This window comes from Artibeus jamaicensis, unplaced genomic scaffold (genome assembly GCF_021234435.1).
Source record: "Artibeus jamaicensis isolate MK-2021 breed Jamaican fruit bat unplaced genomic scaffold, CSHL_Jam_final scaffold_916, whole genome shotgun sequence".
In the NCBI taxonomy this organism is placed as follows: Eukaryota; Metazoa; Chordata; class Mammalia; order Chiroptera; family Phyllostomidae; genus Artibeus; species Artibeus jamaicensis.
Window position 1 is genome coordinate 12,128,939 of NW_026522059.1, and position 17,164 is coordinate 12,146,102.

A 17,164-nucleotide genomic window follows, 5' to 3' on the forward strand; every position below is an offset into this window, starting at 1 on the left:
CCCTCTAAAGATAAATAAATTAAATAAAAAAGAATAGTGTATGAAATGGAGAAGCCAAAGAACTTATATGTGCAAACCATGGACGTGAACTAAGGTATGGGAATGCTGGTACAAGGAGGGTACAGGACGGAGGGGAATAAAGGGGGAAAAAATGGGACAACTGTAACAGCCCAATCAATAAAATACATTTCAAAAAACCAAATAAGTGAAATTGCCCTGATTGTAACTCAGTGGGTTGGGCATTGTACTGCAAACCTAAGGGTTGCCAGTTGGTTTCCCAGTCAGAGCACATGCCTGGGTTGTGGGTCTGGTCCCCCAGGTGGGGGCGTGCAAGAGGCAACTGGTAAATATTTCTCTCTCATTGATGTTTCTCTTCCTCACTTTCTCCCTTCCTTTCCCCCTCTCCAAACATAAATAAATACAAAAGACAATAACTAAAATCTTTAAAAAACAAGAAAGGAGGGGAGACTGGATATTGGTGGGAGATGGGCATTCTCTGCCACAAATACAGTGTCCTGTTGTTATAAATGTTCAGATGAGGAGTCATAAACCCACTGGAAAGGCCACAGAGAGATTCCAGGAGGAAGTGATCCTGCACCGATCCCAGGTTGCCCTGGTTTAGCATCACGTATGCATGTGTCTGTGAGCATTGAGAAAGCAGGCAGTCTGTCCTTTTCATGCTTGTAACCCCTGATTAGGGGAGCTTTTCACAGGGCAGATCCTCAGCCCATTTTTGGAGAATGGAGATAAAGGTGATGAAGTTTTTGAAGAGGAAGAGGGGAAGATGCGTCAGCTCTGTTAGAACTTTCACTCTCTTTCATTTTCACACAAAGACCTCAGGCTTTCTATCACACAGGAAGCTCACATAAATAATTCTTTGGAAATGTATAATCTGCTCACCCATAAAAGGTCTTCTTACTAATGGCTGATTCACTGTTTAGTCATCTGAATGAGCAGACCTCCCTGCTTCCTACACTTCTACCCTCACTCTCAGCCCAGAGGTTCAGTCTTGGCCCACTGCTCAAAAGATAGGCCAACTTCGAAAGCAGCCTAGATCACAGGTTTGTCTGCAGGTAAGCAGCAATGACTCAGGCATGCAGGTATGACTTGCCATCCTTTCACAGAACACAGTTCTTAGAAAAGGTGTGACTGGAAAACCAACATTTAGAAACACATCATTACCATAACTGATTCCCAGATGAACACATTAGCTATTTCAGGATTGATGGGGTTATCTGAAGTTGAACGTGGCAACTGCTACTTTAAAGATTCTAAAACCCCAACTAAGACAAATCCCAACAAGATGGGGAAATTTAAGAGCAGCTGCTAACACACCTTCTCCTATTTCATCCCATTTTTTGAGGCTGCTTTAAGATTATACCCAGAAAGATTACCTCTGTGGGATGACTACTGATTTACCCAGAAATGAAACCCAAGCTCTAACAGCTAGTTAGTTACCTTCCTGTTTGGTTTCAAATTCTGTTCCTAAGACAAGACTGTCTATGTGCGTGTTAATTATGGCAAAGCTGATGGAAACTTGGCTGCCATGTCTAGACACTGGCTGAGAGGGGATCTGGCTGGAGACTAGGTCCAGCTCAAGCCTAGTGCATATCTTGACCCCCTGAATTGCCTCTTCCCACTCTCCCATCCTGAGGCAGCCTGACAGAGGCATGCTGCCCGTTGCTGCAGATCTGACGTTATCAGTCTACATTATCACGTCTACATTATCAGTTGGGTGTGGAGGAGAGAACGCAGACTGCACCCCCTCCAAATTCTGCTCGGCAGATATGGAGAGACACGTTGGAATGCGGAATTCCTGGGATCCCTAAGATGTGCTATTAAGTACTCTTCAACAGACGAGCTTCCTAGAACCTTTTTAATCTTAGGAAAACCAGATAATTTTCTCCGTGACATTTCCTGTTTTCCCATGTGATGATTTGTGAGGAAGCTCTAAAGCCATGAGGTTCAATTTACTGTTTAGGGCAATAGGCTATTGTGACATCCACCAACGCGAGCAACAAATGGTCGGAAGCTTTCAAGAGTTTAAGATGGAACTTTATTGGCCAAAGCTTTACCTGCGCAGGGGTGAACTCTTGGGGTGTCCGGAGACACGGTGCTAAGAGGCTGCAAATGAGAGTCGCACCTGGCGCTTACAGCCTAGGGTTTTTATTGGGGTGAGCAAGCAAGCAAATACAGAAGCAGACGTAGCTGTTAGCAATTGGCTATCTCGAGAGAACACACATGGCTATGTTCTCTGCTTGCAACAATGGATACGTTTCTGCAAAGACAAGGTCATGCACAAGGCGGTTTATCTTGTTCAGCACTCTTTGTACTTTCTGTACTTTCTATCTTCCTTGCTGAGTCAGTCTGGAGCCTGCCTCAGGTTCCTCTTGGCTACTTTTATCTAATTCTGGGCCTAACACTATCAAAAAGGGTGAATTGATAAGCTCCCAAAATTGGGTAACCTAAAGATAACCAGGAGCTTCCCCTTCATCTCTTTGGCCTGAGAAGCACTTTAAGCATAGCACCTTAAGAAAGGAAGGAGGAAAGCTGCCTTTGCAGACAGGGAAATGATTCTGTATTTAGTTACGTGTCTAGAAACCACAGGTTTTTGAACCTGAAATTCAGAACACCCAGTTGGTTGTGATCTTCAGTCCTGTGGGTAATGGAATATGGAAGCTAAGAGTCAAAGCATCACAGAGCTGTGACAGATGTAAGATTTCTAACCCCACACTCTCGTGTTAGAGACGATGAAACCAAGACATGGAGGGGTGAGGTCAGAAGTTTGAAACCTAGTCCTGGCACAATGAGGAACTCACTGACAGAGCTGCTAGGTAAAGATATAGCACCTCTCTCCGCTTTTCACTGGATTACATCAGTTCACTGTGGTCCACTAGCTTCTCGGGATAAAATGAAGTAATAGTGTCTAATACATGCTAGATGGCTTTAACGGAAAGAGTAGGAGTTAAATCCTGGCTCTATTAATCTTAAGTAAATTGGACAAGATACTTAAAACTCTCTGAGACATGGTTTTTTATGTATAAAACAGACATAATTCTCACCTTACAGTGTTGAGAATTCCAGGAAATAAACAAAAAGGATCCGCCATGGTGTTTGGCACTGCTTGTGCTCAATGAATTATTGCTATTATTATTATTTATTTTATTTTATTTATTTATCTTTAGAAGGCAAGGGAAGGAGAGAGGGAGAGAAATATCAATGTGTGGATGCCTCTCATGCGTCCCCTGCTGGTAACTGGCCTGCAACCCAGGCATGTGCCCTGACTGGGAATTGAACCATGATCATTTGGTTCGCAGGCCCATGCTCAGTCCACTGAGCTACACCAGCCAGGACCCTGTTGTTATTATTATTATTGTCATTATTAAATATTAGGAAGAGAAATTGCAACTTGAAGTTGAGAGAGCAGCTCATCGAGTCATCTCTCGGCAGACAGTTGAATGACGCACTGCCAGCTTTCTCAGAGAAGCTTTTCTTTTCTGTTTGTAAGAAATCCTAGCTTTTCCACCTGGAATTCATATTTAAGCCTCCACTTAAGCTCTTTCGGTCCTTCTAAGAAGTGCCCCTCACACCTTCCCGTCCTGAATTCTCGGACACACTTTTATCCCACGTACATTTGTTGTGTTCTGAATGTCTCTGGGGCCGCCATGGTTTTGAATGTTCATTTCCAACTTGCAGCAGAATGTTTAAACTGAGAGGTTACCAGTTAAAAGGAGGGAAGGGGCTTGGTCATGTTAGACTTCAAAGCTTCCTGTAATGTGGCCTCAAATTACTAGTCAAACTTTGTATTTTTCTTATTTATAAACCAGGATCTTTTTACCTGCCTCACAAGTTTGTTGTGAGAACTACATGGACCAATGCATGTAAAATTGTGAAGCCTGCAGTATATCAGGTGTTTCATACGTATGGTTATTTTTTATTTCCCAGGATGTCCCATCATCGGCATTATAATCTTGCCAGGCTAATGAGCTCATCCTACTTTTTTTTTTTTTTTTTCCGATAGAGGAAAAGGGATGAAGAAAGAGTGGGAGAGAAATATCAATGTATGGTTGCCTCTCATGTGTCCCCTGCTGGAAACTGGCCTGCAACCCAGGCATGTGCCCTGACTGGAAATCGAACCGCAATACTCTGGTTCGCAGGCCTGGGCTCAATCCACTGAGCTATGCCAGCCAGGGCCCTACTTTTGACACAGAAACGTCTTTACCTCTTTCCTGTTTTCTTCTCAGGTAGTTCTCCTTACCTTCTTCTCCTTAGTTTGAACCACTTAGGTACATGCCGGTGTAGCAAAGAGTAAGGGGCCTTGTATATTAGCTTTTTACTACTGGCTTTATTCCTCCATGTAAACTAAGCTGCTGAAATCTTTTGAGGAACAAGAAGAGGTCCCAGAGAGGATGCACTTGGCCACTCTTAGTCATGTTTGTAACTCCAGCGCTGGGCAAAGAGCCTGGCATATGGCAGGCACTCAGTATGTATTAGGAGTTGGGCGTGTGGCTCTCAAACGTGAAGTTAAAACTAAACTTCTCTTGCCTTTGAACTTCAGGCAAGTTACCAAACAGCTCTATTTCCTCATTTGGAAAATAGAGAGAACAGTAACATTTTCCCCCATGTTCTTTCTGTTGAGAGTAAAATGTAAATTACATATATGAAGTGCTCAATGCATTTTACATATTTATTGACAGTTATAACTAAATAACTATTAAAATGTCATTGGAGATAATGTAATTGACCCAAAAAATGCACAAGTAATTTCATATTATATAACCTGGAGATACCCAGTATCTCACACCAGTTAACAAGACACAGGGTTCTGGAACCAAGTCTTCTGGCCACACAAACAATGCTTTTTAAACTCTAATATAGCAGTTTACTTAGTATGTATGTGTATGTGTGTATATATACGTGTACACACACACACATATGTCTGTATGGTGAAAGATTGAGTTGACTCTGTATTCTGTGTTGTGGTAAGACATGTACTACCTTTTCTTACGAGTTATCACAGTGACTGTGTATGTTGGCTGTTCCAGGAATACAATAGCTCACCCGCAATCTCAAAGTCAAAGAAGCTGAGAACAAGTGTTTCATAATTCATTGGATGACCTGACTTGAGCCCCTTTGGAGGCAAAGATAGGACTCAAAATGACATAGGCTATTTACATGTACAGGCCTTATTCCACTTAGTATAAATATTTACATAATTCACTACACAAATTCAATATTTTTTATAATATGAGTACCACCCCAAATCTCCTGTGAATGTCAATGTAACGTATAATGTTTGTACTGCATTGCCTTTTATCATTCAATACTTCTAAATGCTATCCTTTTAAGGAGATGAAAATGTTTTATAACTAGATTTTGGTGACAATTGTTCAACTTTGTAAATTTACTAAAAATCATTGAATTAAACACTTAGATCAGTGTTATGGCACATAGAGCTATCTTAATAAAGCTATCTTTGAAAGGCCACTAAAACATATAATTATTAGGAATAACAAAAGTAATCAAGTATATCTGTAAACTTTTAAATTTAACATTACCACTGACTGCTGTTTGGTGTTTTTGACTGAAGCTGGACTTAACTGGTAAAAGTGCTGCCCATACAGGGCTTGAATCCCTAATTGATACAGGGTGCAGCCAAAGGGGGCCCCCCCCAGAAAAAGATTTGGAATGGTGTCCAGAATTCAAAGTGTATGGGAATGATGGAGAGACATATAAGATGTCCTCACCCCACCCCCACAGGTGTGAGTTGGGGGGGGAAGGGACAGTTTTGCACAGCCACAGCCTTGCAGCTAATCCATGGCATTGTCTTTTAACATATCTATAGCCTCTGGCGGTCACTTGGATATGTTAAATGGCTGTGGCCAGGCTTGGAGCTAGGGGGATGAAGTCACTTCCCCCCAAGATGTAACTGGGGGCAGGTCCCCCCAAGTTACAGCGCTTGCGTAGGGGCTTGGAGAAGATTGGCTCGAGGACATGGGATGATTACTGCCCAGACTAACGATGGCAGCCCAGTAAACTTGTATTAATACAGAATACTGGCAGGTGTAACTGATTTTGGGAGGAGTCGGAAATAGGGGTACAGAGGAAGATGGGTGCTGGGATTTAAGAGCCAGGCACGGCAGCCATTGAGAGAGAGCCACGCGGTTTCAGCAGAGTGAGGACCCCCTGTTGGTGAGGTGAAAGAGGGAGCCACGTGGTTTTGGCAGAGTGTGGAACCCCTCTTTCCCAGGTGAAAGGGAAAAACCACGCAGCTTTGCCAGAATGGAGATCCCTGCAGCCAGGTGAAGAAGACAGCCACATACTTTTGGTGGAGTGCGGACTCCTGCAGCTTTGGTAGAAGAGGCCCACGCGGCTTTGGGGTGCCCCCTTTGGCCGCGGGGCCTGAAAAGCAACAGAGACTTTGACTGGAACTGGGTACAAAGGACTCTTGCCAGTGGACCATGAGAGGGTACCACAGTACTTTGGATTAACTCGAGATCCTGCCTGCACGGTGACACAGCTGACGGTGCCAGCGGCCTGAAAAAGGGACGTGTGCTCTTTTCCTGATTTACGGTACCCGGAATTGGGACAGTGGGAGAAGGGAGCGCTGTGCGGGTGTAGGTGTATATATAAAGGACTTTGATATTTTAGTGGTGGCATTAGGCCTGAATAGCATTAAATAAACATTTTGTTTCCTTTTCACAAATCTCTGGCATTAAGAGATGTGTTTCCAATTGGCGGCGGACAGAAGGGCCCAGTAGATTTTAGTATTTTGGTTGTCGGGAGGGGCCCCTGTTGTACAGCAGTTTTGGGCATCCCTAGGTGGGCCAAATATTGTATTGCCCCTCCCTCGGACCACCTCCTCTTGTTCGGTAACATAATGACATATTAGGGAGTACTGGAATATGTTTTCACAAAAGAGAAAGAAAGTCACAAAAAAAAAAGGACTAAAAAAGAATGGAAAGAAAGTTCATGAAAAATTAATGAAATTGAAAATGTCCAAATATCACCTCCTTTATAATTTTTCCTGAATAACCCCATCCCATTAGAATTTATTTTTTCCCTCTGAGCATCCATAGAATTTTATGACCCTATAACGAAACTTAATAACAGACTACAGTCATCTGCATCTGTGATACAGATAGTAAGCCTGTCGACAGCAACGATAACGTTATTCCATTACGTATTTTTACTCATGGTGTGTCAGAAAGAAGAAACACTTAAATAGGGGTCTAATGAATATCTGATTACATGGAACCTCTTCCTCAATAAGTTTATACCTAAAAAATATTTTTCATCTAAATTCTAAGACACATTTGAGCCTGAGTTTTGATTAAGAATTACAGGTCATTATTATCACAACAGTTTCATGAAAAGAGAAAACAAAGGTTGGAATTGTTAAGTTACTTACTCAAGGAGACACAGTTATTTTTTTTTAAGATTTTATTTATTTATTTTTAGACAGAGGAGAAGGGAGGGAGAAAGAGAGACAAAAACATCAATGTGTGGTTGCCTCTCACGTGGTCCCCACTGGGGACCCGGCTCTGCAACCCAGGCATGTGCCCTGACTGGGAATAGAACTGGTGACCCTTTGGTTCCCAGCCCCTGCTCAATTCACTGAGCTACACAAGCCAGGGCAAGACACAGCTACTTAATGATGGAGCTGGTATTCCAATCCATGTCTGGTAAACTTAGAATTGAAACCTCTGTCTGCTTCTCTTGAAGGTGTTTACAGTTGTGGGTAGGATATTAACAATTAAGGAATCTTGAGTTAAAAAACAAACTCTTCTCTAACATATCAATGTTACAGAAATGAAAAAGTGTCTAACAGAATTAAGAACTTCTTTAAACTTTTGAGTTAGAACGTTAATCAACCTACTTTCTTCTCTTCAGGACCTACCTGCTCTATCAAAATATTAAAAAATATTCAGCCTTTTCTTTCTGTACTCTTTTCAAACATAACTATTACCTGAGCTAAACTCAATAGCCAGAATTAGACAAGCTGGTGAAAAGAACAAAAATGGAAATATTAACCATCAGTTGTGTTTTCTTTTATTATTATTATTTAACTTTTTCACAAAACAATTTGTCTCCCAAAGCTCATCTTCAGCTGATACACTTGGATCCCTTACCATGATGTGAGACCACAGGATGACCTGCTGAATTTGAAAAGCAATAAATACAGTGCAGTCTAGTTTCCTGGGAAAGATCAAATGTTTTGAGTTTGACTTCCTCTCTATCCCTAAAAAACATTTCAGAAGGAAAAGACTGATGAATTCCTCATTGGTCTTTTTCCTTTGTATGTTTTGTTAGATTTTTTTTAAAGCAGGCTGTGAAAAGTTGTTGTTCATTAATGAAACTCAGAAAGTAGTCAAATGCCTTTGAAGTTGAAGACGGCATCTGTTTCACTGTCCAAAGAGAGTAGAGAAATTAACATCTCCATCACATGGGTTTCAAAGTAATTCAAGCATTGCCACCCAGAAGCTGCAGGTGCAAGGATGTAGCTAGCTTTGTTTTATGAAGCACATTCACGTGTGTGAGTGTGTGTGCGTAAGTATACTCACACACATGCGAAATAAGGACCAGTTCTCATAAAATGCATATTATAAAAGGGAAGTTACAAATGCATTGATATTAAGTGAAGACAGCTCTTCAGGTAAATTTTTATCAGTTACCTGCTAAAGATATTCAGCATTCAGACAATAATGACTTAGGTCCTATTGTGAAAAAAAAATTAAGAAATTTTAAGGGACAACTTAAATTTTCAGCTCAGTTCATTGAAAAGGATATGTTTAAAAGTGAAAAATCAAATTCAAGGAACATACAGAAGGTGCTATCTCTCCTATGCTTTCCAATTAAGATTTTAAAATTTGGATTATTAAAAATAATAATGGCCTTGACTGCTGTGGGTTGGCATCATTCCTGCAAACCCAAAGGTCGCCAGTTCCTGGTTGATTCCTGGTTGGGGCACATGCCTGGATTATGAGTTAGGGCCCCAGTTGGGGGTGTGTGAGAGGCAACCAATGATGTTCCTCTCACACACTAGTGTTTCTCTCCCTCTCCTTCTCCCTCCCTCCCTCTCTCTCAAAAATAATAAATAAAATATTTGAAAAATAATAAACATAAACACATTCAATTGTCATTTTTATACATACAGTTATTGCATTTGGGGGGGTTAAGGCATAAGTCTACTAACTTGTATCATCTGTCTTCTATAAGGCTTATTAGTAATATAACTTCTATGATTTCTAGTTTTTGTTTTCTTAGAGTGAGAACTCTAGACATGCTTGAAACATAACCTCAATGCAGAAACCTTCAATATTTTTAAGTTTCTCACCTATACATTCTTACCTAATAGAAATTATTTCAAACAATGTTAGTTTTTATGTCTTCACTAATTTGCCATAAATAGCTTATGATTTGTTAATGTATGTATAATTTAGCGAAGTAATCATAATAATAGTTGTCAAAATGGAGTAAGCTTCAGCTTCTGAGCTAGAGTAGCTATACTTTTCCATATTCCTCCTAGTAAATGCAACTGAGAACCTTAGAAATTATATATAAAGAAACAAATGAGGACCTTGAAAGGTGAAGGAGAGGGGCAGACTGGCTAGAGACCTTGGGATCTGAGTAACGACACTGTGGTAGGTTTCCTGCGGTCTGTTTCTACATCACATATTTTAGACACAGAGCTGAAGAGGCTGGCCACCTAAAAATTTCAACAAACTCAAACAACACCTTCATCAAAGCCTCCTCTCTTCAGCAAAAGGAGTAGAGAAGGGCAGCCTAGTAAGATGGAGAACTTTTAGATTAAAAAGAATTGCTCTACTGCAGCCAAACACCACAGAAAAGACTATGATGTGATCTCCAGTTATGCCACCAAATGTCAAGGGGCAGCCTTGACTTCTACTCTTATAAGGTTATACAGCAAGATGATCCCATTCTCTCAGCCTCCTGCCAGGGTGATGTCAAAGAAACAGCAGAACACCAGTACTGCTTACCTGGTGGTAATGAGGCCTCCTGTCCTGAAGGTGTCAGTGGAGAAAATGTAGGAAACCTGGACCTCCATTCCACCCGCCATTACTGAGGCACCCGTTACTCCATGCTGGAGTGATATCAATGAGACCTAGTGGAAGTATGGGACTTTTACCACTGTTCAGCAGTAAGGAGGCTGCACCCAACCCACGGTGTCAAGAGTAGTAACACACTCCTACTGACCCCCACCCAAGCCAGGGAGGTATCAGTGGAGGCCTAAGAATGAGTCAAAATCCCACCTGCACTAAGCAGCAATGAAGAAATAATCTCTTAGATGTCAATGATGGTCAAGTGGAGAACCTGAACTTGTCTTCCTATCTGGCAGTAGTGACATGATACACCTTCCAGAGTAATGTCAGGAAAAAACAACTAAAATACGGTTTAAAGAAAATGCAGAGCAGAGTCTCATCACATAATACCCCAGGTGTTCAAGTTTTAGCTGCGAATCATTCCTATTGCTCTGGACAAAGTGGGATTCAGCCACCTGCTGTCATACACAAGCATAACACAGTAAATGATAAGGAAGGAAAAGGTCTTTATTAAAAGGGTGCCCAATGTGGGGGATTGGATACTCCCTGTCTCCAAGTCATTCTCTTCTGCGGAACACAGAAAGAAGCCAGCCACCCCCAGGATCAGTGTCCAGACACCCTGCCCCATTCTGATCCGTTCTCCTGGGGCCCAATGCTGTTATGCAAACAGGTTTCCATCTCTCTAGGCTCTCACTCTCTGGAGTGCACACTTGTGGGGCCAGTGTCTCCATTGCCTTGCTGCTGCTTCCTCTCACTCCCAGGGCCAGGGCACACTGCCAGGTCACTGCAGCTGGTCATTCAAGGAGTTCTGTGTGTGTAGAGCCCCAGCATCAAAGGCAGCTTGCAACCCTGGGGCTGGCGAAAGTTCCCAGCCTGTGCATTGGTGTGCTTCCCTCCGAACGAGAGAATGGGTGTGGTCTGAGACCTGTGCTGTGCGATGAGGAGCCACAGTGCCCCGCAGGCTGCCTAAGAGGCCTGCATTCCGCACGAGCCTGCTCCGCACTGGGAGAGGAAGAGCAAGGCAAGAGCCACAAGCAGAACTGGCATCTGCTGGGTCCTGTGAATGCTCTGGGCCCCCTGACCAGGCAAGAGAGGGGGATTCAGAAAGGGTCAAGACTCCACACCTTCCACGTAAATCTTCCACCCCAAAATCCTGCGCACAGTGGGAGAGTCCAGTTGCTAGCCAGCTAGCCTAACGATTATCATGCACGTCAGCCAGCAGAGCTTCTCTGCCCCTCTTCCTGCAGCCATCCTGCTGCACAGCTTCCCACAGCATTCAAGAGACTTTGCATTACAACAGCAAGTAGCTAGTTCTCTTTCCTGATGGGAAGCAAGCTGCTGCCCCAGGGCAAATGGAGTAGAGACTTTCAGAGCAGTTCAGTGACCCAGCCAGGAGCTTCTATGGTGCCTGCTCAGGAGGCGGAAGTGGTTGGTGTGGTCCTTGCATCAGAGTCATGCTTGCCCTGACTAAATATGGCAGCCAAGGGCAGGTAAAAGATGCAGGGGAACTGGTAAAAGAGGCACACTGTAGGAGGAGCTGGATATGAGGTCACATAGGAAGCTCTGGGTCAGCATTTAAAATAAGTGCCAGCAGAAAAAGAAGGGCAGGTCTGCCAGGGTAGTGAAGAAGCAGGGAGTGGCCTTGCCGGTCTGTAGGGAAGAGGATAGCCATGGGAGAGTGAGTTTCAGTCATGCTGCCAGTACTGAAGGAGGAGCAATTGCTCCTCTGAGAGGCAGCCATGAAGAAGGAACCATGAATTAGAAATTTGGCCATGAGGTCTGAGAGAGGAAGCCAACAAGCAGCTATGCAGTTTGTAGTCAGGATTCCACCATGTGGCTGGATGTAGTAAGGAAGGGGCAGCCATGAGGAGATACAGTCCTGCTGGCTGTAGTGTAGGGAGCAGCCATGCTGGTCCACAGCGAGGATTAGGAGCTGGAGTAAGGAAGAGGAGCCCGGTGGGGAAGCCTGCCTGAAGAACACAGTGGCAGAGCTGATGGAGCTGTGTGGGGAACCTGCCTAACCAAGCACGGACCCGTGGGAGATGCTGAACTGTGACCGGGGAATGCTGATTTCTGCTACTCTGAAGGACATACTCTCTTGGGACATGTGCCTTCCTGGACTTCACCATGATCCAGTGTAATGTGGCGCATGTATTCCTGGACTATTACATAAAAGGCTGAGGACAATGCATCCCAGATCCTGAAGGAGAGAGCTGATGCAAGAGGATGGTGGCTTTGAAGCCCACGACTGTACCTTACAGAGGGAATGGAGAACTGTTTACATGGCCAGCTTAAGAACGGATAAGGGAAACTTTGGGGCATGTTTTTGGCTTAGAGCCTGGTGGGGAGTAAGGGAAGTGCTGAGTCTCGTGGGAGAACAGGGCTCCGAGTAGGAGTACTCCCAGCACCTTGAGCTTGGAATCCTGTAAAGAAAAGCCTGTCTCCCGCCACGCTAATTGTTGGGTCATGCACCAAGGTGCCATGTGCACGAGCCCCAGTCTCCACCTTTACCGTAAGAGCTAACCTTCTGTTTTTGAAAGGCCCTAGATAACTTTTGTAGAAAGGCAGCAGCAACAAGGTCTATTAAAAAATTGTGGCACATGTGGATGCAGTCAATTCTGCTTCTGTAAAAATGGCCCCTCAGTGCCAGACTTTTGCTTTTTTGTAATACAGCGACACTCTGCTCCTAAATCAGAGAAACGAAGATGGATAAACAATGCCTGTAAATTAAACAAATAGTCAGGGATATGGGAAATCCAAGATAGCCTCATTATTTTTTCCAACTTCTGGAATGTGAAACTTCTCAGGTAGGTTCAAAGGTGGACTGAAAAGGTTCAGAATAGGCTTCTTGAGCTAGACACATTATTGAGGTATTGGAGAATTCTCAGTTGAACCGACTTATGCATTATGAAGGTGTATTTCTCAATGTAGAAAGAACCAATTTTATTAAATACTTAGCAACTTGATTTATGAATATTAGGCCTTTAAATGGCCTAATTAGGCCATTTAAAGGCCTAATATTCAACCAAAGTAAAACTGAAGATCTAATAGATTTATTAAGCAATTTATGAATTGAGTAGCATCCCAATTGGCAACTGGAAGCACATTATGAAGTGTTTTACAAAATGGCTGATTTTTAGAGGAATACAGGCTGGGTAAGGGAGCTATTAACAACAAAAATAATTCTTTTCAGGCCAGGGCATTTTTCTTTAGGGGAAAAGAGCAGGGATGGTTGTTGTCCAGCAGATGGTTCCTTTGGGAAATGGAGAGGGCCCACATGCCAGATTATCTTACTGGTGCTTGGTCAGACAATTCCAGACTAGTTGGTTTAAATTACGTTTTTGGGAGAGGCTGAAACTGCAATTAGATCAGGTACAATTGATGCCATTTGGGGCCTGTGATTATTTTTTTTAATAAGATACATGATGTGTGAGCCTTTATTAGTACTCTCACACTGAGTACTACAAATGTTAAAGGCAGGACTGTAGATGGTCCATAGCAGGTGCTCAATAAAATTTTGGCAAATAAATACTGGGCAACGAGAAACACCACGACTGGAAATAAGGAGGGATGGCAGAGTGGAGAGCAAATTGGCCCGAATTTTCCAAGAGAAAAACCCATCTGGTAAACTCCCAATTCAATATAGTAAGTAAAATAGCACGAATTCAGTTATTTGGAAGAGCATTGGGAAGCCTCAGTTAAGTGATTATATTTAGAAATTTAAATAAAGATATGAAAAATAGCAAATGTATCCTTCTCTTTGTGCTAAAAGTAGAGGTGTAAAGATTTATTTTCAGTCAACCATTTATTTTTGAACATTCCTACCAACAAAATTTACCAGAAGCCCTGGCAGAGAAATTCTTGATGTAATCTGGCTGGAATACTGAGTCATTGTGTGTGACTTGGGGCAAGTCCTTCGTCCTCTCTGCACCTCAGAGCACTCGGCTGGAAACAGGGCGTAAAGCAAGAGTGTGCTGAAAATCAGATGCCCTGCCTAAGTCAGTTTCCCTGGGTAAATACATTGTGGAAGAAAAAGAACATTCAGCTCTTTCAAAGAAGTATTTTAAAATCGGTTTTCAATTTTTCTTAAAATTTCTATAATTTAGGTAGATTTGGTAACTTCTCCTGCAGCAAATTCCTTGTGAAGTCAATACTTCCTGCTAGTGATCAGTTAGTACATTAAAGGGATTTTCCTTGGGAAAATAATCTCTAGCTTTAAAGTCTTCCAGAAGACTTGCACAGGTTTTTGTTGTTGTTTTTTAATTTTTGAATTCCGAGTGTTAAGCAAATTCAAAATGAGCCTGGAGTTTTGGCTAGAAATAAATGATAAAGATTTATTCAAGGGCCATAGGGTTTGGAAAGTGGAAATATAACTAGGTAATATCAGAGTGCTCTGAGGAAGAAAGAACAGCTAAGAGGTCTTATCATAAAAGGTACATTCTGCAGAAAATCCAGTCCTGCCTTCTCAGCCTCTGGATCTGTCCGGTATGATGACCCTCTGGAAGATAGGTGGTCCAGATAATGGCTGTCAAATGGCCTGGGTACACGAACACTCTCTCCTGAGTCCTTCCGTGGATAATGAGAGGACTATCTGGAGGTTTGAGGAATATATCCAGGCATTGACACAGGGCTGCAACGTTAAAAAGTTTAAGTTCCCCAGCTAGTTAAAACAAGAATAAAATTGTTTCCTTACGTCTCACGTTACTTGATTTTAGTAAGGTAGCAGTTTGACTGCAGTGACTCCATTTTATTCCTTTACTCTCCCTTCCTCACGAGCATAATCTAGAACTGGGGGAACCAAACAGCTCCATTGCGATCAAGAAGCAAGTTTTTAGGCGCTTGTCTTTCAATGTAAGTGTTTTGAACACCAGTAGTGGTTAATGTTTACTGTACACTTAGAGTTTTAGGTGATTAATTTTATTTACTTCCCCATGAACTTCTAAGGGCAGGTTTTACTACTATTCTTGTAACTGTAAAACCAGCTCCGAATGGGCCTATCCTGTTTTACCACATACAGAGCTGCTTTTCAGAGACCACAGTCTTGCAACTGACGCATGCGCAGAGGAGAGAACTTTGACCTTCAACTCCACCCAGAACCGAAGGATGAGACACAACGGGACCTTGAACACTGAAACCTTTTCAGAAGCCAAAGGTCCATTGTCCAGGAAGATCTAGTGTTAATACCCCTTTACCACAAGTGGCTAAACTCCAACTCGAAATTTGCCCGTTAGGTTAGGTGCTTTCGCACACCTATTTGCCCCGTACCCTTAAAAACCCGCCCAAACCCTGCATCCGGGAGCCTGGGCTTTGAGCATTAGCTTCCCACACCAGGGTCGCACCATTTATAATGAAATAGCCACCCTTTCTCCACTGCAATTCTTATTTAGTGTTTGGCTCTGCTGGAACCAGTGAATGAACTCTTTCTGTTCTGTGACATTCCCGCTTTATATAGAGACAACCTGCTTAGCGAGGTTAAGCAATAAAGGACAAGTGCTTTGAATCTAGAACCTTCACTTTATACATCATATTGCCTCCTCTGTTGCCAGCAGATAACCTAGTGATTATATAAACTTCATGTTTACAAAGGTAGTTTCATTAAGTAGGGAAATTCTTTGAAATTCACAGTTGTATTTTGCAAAAACCAAAAAGAAAAGAGGCATTGTAAGTCTTGTTATCTGAGTTGATTGAAGTACAAAAGTCTGATTTTAGAGAGCTATGGGTAGAAAGCATAGGCAAGTAATTTCTTCATCTGGGACATCTCTAAAGCAAAGCTTCAGAGCGCATAACCATTACCTGAGGAAGCTTTCAAAATAGGTATTTCCTCAGGACTTACCATTACAAAATCTGATAAACTAGGCCTGGGGGTTTTGACAGAAAGTCTGTAAAAGCAGCCAGATGATTGAGACGGAGGCTGACCTCAGTCCACACTATGAGAAACCCAGCTTTAAATTTCCTTTCACCTCTGAATCTCGGAGCCACCTGACTTTTCAAAAACAACCGGACTACCTCCCAAATTGCCTAATTAGAAGTCCAACAAATTTGGTGTGAACAAACAACAGGTGCTGTCTGCAAGAGGTAAGGAACAAAAAATACGTCCTGGTTCCTGGCGTAAGCATAAGAGATACGGTAAATGGCATGAACCATTACATACAATGTTTTCAGACCCACTCTGATCTGGGTTGAACTCTGAAATGTCAAAGTGCTTAAAAGAAAATGTTATGGGGTAGAGTATTCCTATGATTCAGAAAAATGCAGTTCCTTCACATAGAGTCATAGTTGTTTGTTTTGATCCCCAAATTAGCCCTGCCATCTCTGGTAGGCAGGATGTGACTAATGCCATGCATGGAGTCACACTTCGGAATGGCATTTTTAGGGCTGAGAGTGGCAATACCAGCCCTCAGGTGCCATTGAAATGGTAATTCTGCTAATTTGGTTGAGGAGCGAAAGACTCTCTTAGATAACGGTAGGAAGTTATACTTTTCTGAATTGATTCAGGGTTTCCCCGCATAGGATTCCTTCCACTTGTGTTAAAAGGCAGGCTTCTGAACCTGAAAGCTCGGAGTAATTTGGATTTTCTTGTCCTAAAAATATGAAATCAATGCCCAAGGTAAGGGAGATGTAATGGATTTTTCAAGTATCTTACATTCCCAGATTCCTATTTCCCTTGTATAGGTTTCTCCAAAATTCCCTTTATCTGAGATTCCTCCTTTCCCAAATGGATGTATTTAAAAAAAATTGTGTGCATCACTAGAGAAAAAAAGGTTTTGCTTGGTTTTTCTCTCCCTTTGCCTTTTCAAACTTTTAAGTATATAATGGGATTTCTAATTAATTAAGAAGATTTAAGGATTCATAGTATTTTCCAAGACTGGATGATGCTTCTCTCAGAAAGGAGATTTTTAATCTCTCCAGGAACTAGTCTAGAGAAAACAATCCGTGAGCCCCCTGAGGTTGTATGGAAATTTCTTAGCATATATTCACTTTTCTGGTAGCAAGGTCATTACAAAAATATATCAGCAAAGGATCCCTCTACCTAGAAAACTTTACCAACTCTCCCTTTTAATAAAAAATAAATTGGTTTTCAGAAATTAAGAATATCTTGA